We start from the raw sequence: 8,434 nt of genomic DNA, 5'->3' as shown, positions 1-8,434 counted from the left end.
TTGAGTAGTCTCCTATTGTCTTGAATTATGGTTTCATGGTTTTCATATTTGATAGTCATGATGGCATTGTGTTCCACATTCCAGTCTTTGTATTTCTGCCTCTTCTGCCTCTCTGTTATGCCACATTTACTTAAGTACTGTACTTAAAAAATCTTTATCTGTACCTTACTTCAGTACCATTTGGATTTTGGATACACTACATTTCAAAGGCATATATTGTACTTTTGGACATTTCTAGGAAGGGAAAAAGTACTATTAATTTGAATTAATAGCTTCTAATTCAAATATAGTGAAAATAGCCGATCTACAAGCTCACATGAGGCTGTAGATGTGCTATTTTCCCTTGATATTTTTCAAAACTTTCTGAAAACGTATACATATTTTTGTATGTATAAATTTATATACAGCAGTGGATTGATATTAAAAAGAAAATGCACTTTGTAATTTATACTTTTGAAGCTCAGCCAATTTTTTGTTGCTATACTAGCTGAGTAATATTTGAGCAGGAGTTTCTATAGCCTACTTTGGCTTAAGTACTGGAGTTGAGTACTATGTCCACCATTGGGTTAGCTATACTATAACTTTCACGTGGCTGCCTTTTAGTACAGCACAAGAATCATGAGGATATTTAAAGGTGTGTCATTAAATAATAAAGTACAATTTAGAAGACCTATTTTAGTAGCCTACTGAGAAAGTTTGAAATAAAACTGGTATAACCTTTCGAATAGGTGTGGGTGGGCTTGTTTGTTATTTGTTCAATAAAAAGAAAAGCTTGTACTGCATCACATAAAATTCTCAATCAAATTCAATTACTATTTCTATGCATTTGATGTACCTTGCTTTATGTAAATCGCTCTGGATTAAGGGTGTCCTAAATTGATTTATTTTATTTGGCATGCAGTAGGCCTACAAATTAAATTTACATTGGCTACCTTTTATTCCCTATTTTGTCATGCTACAGTATGTGGGGAAAACGTTTGAATGAATATGGTTGTTCAGGGTTTTTTCTTTATGATTTCTATACTACCTGTGTATATCAAGTCTCAGATTCTTCAAGTTCTTTGCTGCTCGCACTCACCCCACGGCTCCCGACTTAAAGGTGCTACATATATTTCAGAACTATAGGCATCATTACAAATCTAACAGGCATTTATTTTATGACATTTGTTTTGACTATATCTTCAAGAAATCTGCTACATTGGTTGTTGTAATGTAACCAATGCCATATTATGTAATTAAATACTAGAATCCACTTGTTTATTCTCACTCAAGTTGACTCAACTCTGAGACTGAAGTCTAGTCAACAGTGGACTGTGCAGCCAATCAGCTTTACAATTAAATGGTCGCTTCCGCTCGTTTTTAAAGATGGTGTGAGAAAGGGACCACCACAGCTGTCATGATGATGAAAACGTGACGAATGCATTAGGCCTACAGGCAAAAAGGTAAGAACCGAATGTTCAATTTCAATGTGTCGGTGTACAATTTGGTTAATAATTAGGCTAGGCTATAGCCTACTAGGAAAGGTAATTTGTTCTTTGATCATTTAGCATAAAAAGTATTCAACTTGAGATTTGACACAGCTGGCTCAAAGTATAACCTCGCATCACAGACTAGGCTCCGCTCGAAGGAACATATTTACGGTATGACAATGTTAGGCGGCTAGGCCTGAAAGCCTGGCATTAAAAGTTACAGCTCAAATCGAATTTTCCTTGCAAAGCTAATGCTAAGCTGCCAAGACATTTTATATTGGTGTCTTAAGTTATTAGCCATGGTTCATGACTCGTATTGTCATGATAATTATCATGGCAGTCATGTTTCAGGGCTAGTGTCAGTGTCTTATGTTCCTGATGGCTTCATTGGTCTGCGATATATTTTGATTACAGGACCAATCAGTAAACATATCACAGCAAGCACGGTCAGGACCTGGAAACCAAGACTAGTCACATCTGATTTCAACCAACATAAATTCTGCTCACCAGACACTAGATCGAGGCACTAGTCATATCTGGCCCAGAATAAGTTTTATTATTTATTTCTGGTGAAAATAACGTATTAAAAATAGATATAAATTGTGGATCATGTTAAATTCAGGGGCTGAAAGTTGGAGTACCATTAAAAACCTATAAGGCAAACTATCTAATTTTAATTATACTTAAGAAGCATGTAATGTGTCAAACTCGACAGTTTTCATGATTCTGAATCCATTCCAAGCATTCGTTTTGCACGAAAAACACTCCTTGGGCTACAAACGGCCATAGCCACTTGCCCATTATATGCCCAAATGAGTGAGGAGGTCAGCACATTTGGGCAACTGGCTATGTATGGCCTAATTTAGCCCAATGAGCGTTTTTCGTGCAATACTAATGCTTGGAATGGATTTTGCCTTATCGGTTTTTAATGGTAGCCTACTCCAACTTTCAACCCCTGAATTGACCATATGATCCACAATTGATATAATACTCTATTTGTAATGTTATTTGGATGAACCATAAGGATCATAAACCTTGAACGATTACTTTTGCAATTTCTTTTGGGTCAGGCCCTTTTTTAGCTTGCCGTAATATGGGCTGTGAACCATAGAGTAGGCCTAAGACAGAGTTACGACAACTCCGTTCACTTCATGGAGCCAGTCCAATGGACAACTCCGTTCACTTCATGGAGCCAGTCCAATGGACAACTCCGTTCACTTCATGGAGCCAGTCCAATGGACAACTCCGTTCACTTCATGGAGCCAGTCCAATGGACAACTCCGTTCACTTCATGGAGCCAGTCCAATGGACAACTCCGTTCACTTCATGGAGCCAGTCCAATGGACAACTCCGTTCACTTCATGGAGCCAGTCCAATGGACAACTCCGTTCACTTCATGGAGCCAGTCCAATGGACAACTCCGTTCACTTCATGGAGCCAGTCCAATGGCGGCTCTTCTACATAGCCAACAGTGACAAAGTCCTGGACCGGAAGTTGGCAGAATGCACTGGACTCAGGCAACAGCCCAGCTTTAATGATCTTGTATCCCTTTATTTTAGACCGTTTTTTAGTAATAGTACAACATAAACATTACAGAGATTTAGTTGTCACTGTACAATACTTTAAAACAGTTGTCATGTTGCACACATGCCTAAAATAGATCTTATTTGCGCCGCCCTCGTTGAAAACAATGTATTTCAAACTCCAGCTTGTCACTGTCAAGGCTGCATGAACAGCGCTCGAGCGCTCAGTTTTCTGCCCCCTCAATGTCGTAACTCTGTCGACATCATCATGACGTAATTTGGCTTGCTGGGGGGATGTATCTCCCCTGTTCTCTGACTGACAACACTGGACAACATCTTTGAGGGGCGATATCCCTTCCTATGTCCAGCTTTTAGTGTGTGTGCTAACACACACTCTTGGACTTTATCCTAACACAAACATTAAATGCCATTGACAATGAATGGTCAATTTTGAGTGTTTGTGTAAACACAAACCTTGCGTAACGCAAACATTGAAGACGAAGGTGAGGACGCAAATTCTGATTGGCCGGAATGAGATGATGTATGATGATATACGATGATAAGAGTGCCCCTCACTTCACACGGGTGTGATTATTTTTAATGTATATATGTTGTAATGTATACATTATACATATATATATATATATACAGAAAAATATACAGAAAAATATACAATTTCCTTAAATGAGTTAACATTTCTGAGTTTCTGTTCTGAAGACACACATTCACTTGTATTTTGCTGTAGTATCCTGCTGAAAACCAAATCAGTGAAGGTACAATTTAAGGAGCAATGGGATTAAAGGCTTAGAATAGGGTCTTTACCCTACATCGTTAGCGATCTCACTGGTGCAGGAAATAAGCTGTCTGCCTCCAGTGTACAAGTTGCATGTAAAACAGCAGCTGTGTCCAACAAGGGCAATGCAAAGTCTTGAAAGAATTGATTGTTATCAAGTTGCTCTTGTCTCAGCCAGGGCAAATTGGGTAGAAGGAAAGTGGAATTCTGTGTCTTCTTTGCCATTATCAGAGCAGTCAGATGGTACGTGGCAGCCAGAGTCTCTTGAGTGGTTGTTCGTGTTGGCCTTGATGGGCTCAGTAGGGCTGTCTGGCTTCAGTTTAGTCACATTCTCCCATGGACATCCAGCTATAATGCACAAAAGTAAAGTTGGGCCAGTCAGTCGTGCATACTATATTGCAGTGACATAGATGAATCATGTTGAGCTATTACTCCTTGGTATTAAGAATGACCTGGCTATATCTGTTGAAGATGTCCTTGTGCATCCCCTCATCCCTACACTATTCTCAGACTCTCTGGCATTATCCTGTTATCCCTAACCTTTTTATCTGTGGCCCCTATACCACAAAACTTCCTTCATCCCTTCACAACCTTATCTTATCTGCTTGAGATGTAAAACCTGTGGTCTCGGATACTCATGCATCTTACTCAGATATTCTTGGTACAACACGCAAAGCAGAATGTCCATCACACTGCAAAATCCTGAGTTTTAGTTGAACTGGAAGTGCAAAAATAGCTATTTTTACTCTCTCAGAGTTAAAGCAACGCTCAATATTTTGCTGCATTCATGGCGGTGTCCTAGGATCATCTTTACTCACATCGCAGTGCACGGAGGGACTCGACAGCCGTTGGCATGCATTGCATGTGCTCTAGATGCGTCACATTCATCTCTCTCAGCAGCCTCATCAGGTCATCTACTGTTTGGTAACGACTCAGCTTTATAGCGGAGGCACACCTCTGCCAAACCAAGAGAAGCAACACTTGATAATGATATGCACAGTCAACCCAAAAGTAACTGAGATTTTACTTGATAAATCGAGTGTGGTTTTGCCATTGGATGTTCAAACATAATATCTGTGTCTAAATAGCAATAATAATATAATACCTGTAAACCTGGGTGCTCTAATGGTTCCTGATGCGCTTTTGTGGTAGATCTCTGGCTCATTCTATGCATTCGCATGTTCTTACATGGATCAGATCCTTTGTCTCCCAAAACATCCACATAGATGAATTTGAAGTTTCCTATTTTGTTGTTCAGCATGCCTGTCCATATTCCCATCGGGGGCCTGGCTATTATGTTAATAATGTCTCCCACCTGAATAAATAATAGTTGTTGTTTAATATAGTGTCCATATAGCTTACAGCTAAGCATAACCCTAACACACTATATATTGATAGCTCAATCCAATTTGGTATTCAAACTTGTTTACCTTTAGTGTAAGGGATTCTGTGTCATATGGACTAGGTACAAAGTCTGTGTGGACTCGTGCTCTTCCACAAAACTGTTGTGTTGTAAACGTGACGTCTTCCATCAGCCTTAGGCTGCTTCTGTTACTGGTGCAGCCTGACCCACTGGTGACTCCACCTGGGGAGTAGCGCATAAACAATACGGTTCAGTGAGGGGTGAATGACTGAGTTTGTTGACTTCTGCCCCATTCTGTGTGGATTGTTCAGGTCAATAAGAATATAACGAGTCTATGTAAACAGTAAAATGAGCCCTGCGAGTAGCATAAAAAAATAAATCAGTAAACATGTTAAATGGTGAAGACAGATCTTAAATAATAAAGACTGAAGGTGATCCCCAAAGTACTTCATATGGAATGGACGGGAAAGGATTGCATAACTCGCAGTGCAAGGATGTGGATGGCACATGTTGGCTCTGTGCCAAACCGTGCTTACTTGAGGAGCTTTGTCCACTGCTGAGACTGTAAAGGCTTTCCATGGAGTTACTGCTTCTTCTATGTCCTTCAGTAAATGAACGTCCACAACTGTTGTTGGCTTTCTCTGTCTCTTCACTCTGTGCAGTGGAAAAAAGTAATAATCTGCTATGCAGCAAAATCCCAGCAAAAGTGTAAAAGTGTACCCAAATTAGGTTCATTTGGGGGGGTTTTTGGGAACATAAATGAACACTGGGGATTATACTACCGGTATTCAAAATCTTCTTCCTCTGTCACAACCTATCTCCATCATCTACCACATGCATGGACGAGGAACAAAAGGAACAAGCAAGCCAACCAGAAACTTGTGTCAGGGCCCCTAGGCTTATGCACTGCCACTGTTTTTGTGTGATGAAACGACTCAGTATCCTAGTTGATGCAAGGGCACAGAGATCCTCTGCCAAGCAAAGACCTTAATCCAGCAAGAGTTGACTTGCTTTTTATAGCCAACCTAGAAGAAAGAGTGCTCTACATAATCCCCCTATACCTGCTCTCAGCTTTGGAGTTGTTTCTGTAAAGGGACTTTCCGGAATGCACCTATACATCTGTATCTCAACCTGCAAGTCCTATCTTTTACTTTTAGGATGAAATAACTGGGCATATAATGAGAACTCTGATGAAATGTGATGCAGATGGGGCATGCGCTGTATCCATCTAAATGTCTATTGCACATACTATGCAAAGATGCAAATGAAATGGAGTTTAAAAAAAGTAATAAATTCCAGTATTATGCTCTCAGTGTCACTATCTAGGACAGTTGTAGCCGTGACACACAGACACTTAATGTTATTTACTGTTGCTACTGAAATATCTCTTGAGTACTGGTCTGTCATCCTGGATTATCCCTTTGGTGCAGTGTGTTTTTCTATGTCAACAGTAGTGTGCTTCAAGGAAGAGAGAGAACATCCGCACACTAGTTTGTAGAGCAACAAATTGCAACAAATTGCAACTTTTCGACCTACTAGGTCTTCATCAGCCTCCTTGATGTTTGCCTTGATGCCTGACATCCAGCACCTGGCCTAAATATAGGCATTGAGATGTACACAAAATCTTCTCTGTGAACTCCCTTGTGTGCTCCCTTTTTGCAATAGAACATGCCCCAGCCCACAGGTTGAGAATCGCTGCATTACATGATGTGTGGGCCCTGTACAGCGCATGACACCAGATGAGTCTGATTCTCACCAGTTCTTTTGGCACGACCTCTACATGGTTCATGCCTGCTCTGGTGCACGTCATTTGTGTGGCGATCATCTCCTTCCCTAAAAATACACTTGATTTGATGGGGTGACCTCTCTCCATTTGCAATCCCTGTGAAACAAAACACAACATGTATGCTGCCCTCTTGGCAGCAGCAAACCACTGGCACACAAGAATACAATAATATGTTACTATATTATATTATACAGTATGTCAAAATACAGGCCTTGTGATTTGTGAATGCACATTCCAGAATTCTAGACTATATGTTCCTAATACATCAACAGAGTGCAAGGGATGTTTTTCTTACCAGAGGCCTTACGTTATCCTGCGGTTCCATGAGAGAGTAGTGGTGTTTCAGTGCATCAAATCTGGGTGACCACTGAGGACATTGAGAGATTAATTGTGTGTTGGTACTGTGACAGATGGGTACATTATCGGTTTACAACCATGTTTATAATTATCGCATAGCAACAAAACACAAACATGTCTCGTCTGTGTTCAGTTATCTGATGTCACGTGTGCTATGAAAGTTGGTTAGTTAGCATATATATATATATATATATATATATATATATATATATACACTAGAATTTCGCGGCCGCTTTGTGGCCGCTCATCCCAGAGTTACGTTGCCGCGCACTATGGGAAGAAGGAAATTGCGGGAGTTGACTCCACAATCCACATGTAGTAACGGATGGGTTATTAGTTATTATTATGTGTCCTTATTAGTGTAGTGTAGTGTAGTCAACACGTTATGGCTCATACACACTGCCCGGTATTTGCTCCGATTATGCTGTCGGGGAGCATTTTTGGCGCTGGCCGACAAAACCGCTGATCTGACGTTAAGCGGTGCCCAAAAGGTAGATCAGGATCTACCAGTATAGATCACAAAGGTTAGACCACATGTCATGGCCCTAAAAATATATATAATTTTAATATAAAAAACGATTTTTGCATCTGCCGCTTGAGATGACCTGAGATGACTTGATTGATTGACATCAAAAAGGGCCTGTCAGCTCAAACACACAATGCAGTACTTGTTGTTGGGTACAATCATCAGTAGCATAGTCAAATACCAAAAATAAAAACCCTACCATTTCCATTTCCCCCCCTCTATTTCCCATTCCATGTGCGTTTGTCTTATAGTTCTCTGGCCTCTGTACTACTGCCACCTACCGTCCATTTATTGTATTACACAGTGGGTGAAAGAAACACACCCCTTAAGACTAAACCCCACCCATCAGAGGTGTGGCGTCCAGAGGTACCTTTGACATGACATTTTGTGTGTGTGTGTGTGTGTGTGTGTGTGTGTGTGTGTGTGTGTGTTTCGATGTGCAGGGCGTTGCTGAAAATGAGCACCTGTGCTCATTTGAAAGGTACCTTTCAAAACCTATAGAAGTCAGCCTTGTACAGACGAACGGGACACCACTGTATGTAGCTTATGAAAGGCTCCTCAATTACATTTTGTAACTATTTTCAGCAATGGGATGATAGCTTTATGAGCTGGTCGTT

This window comes from Protomyctophum parallelum (assembly GCF_964188405.1).
Source record: "Protomyctophum parallelum genome assembly, chromosome: 1".
Taxonomy (NCBI): domain Eukaryota; kingdom Metazoa; phylum Chordata; class Actinopteri; order Myctophiformes; family Myctophidae; genus Protomyctophum; species Protomyctophum parallelum.
The sequence above is the reverse complement of the archived record's forward strand: the minus strand, read 5'-3'. Positions refer to the sequence as shown.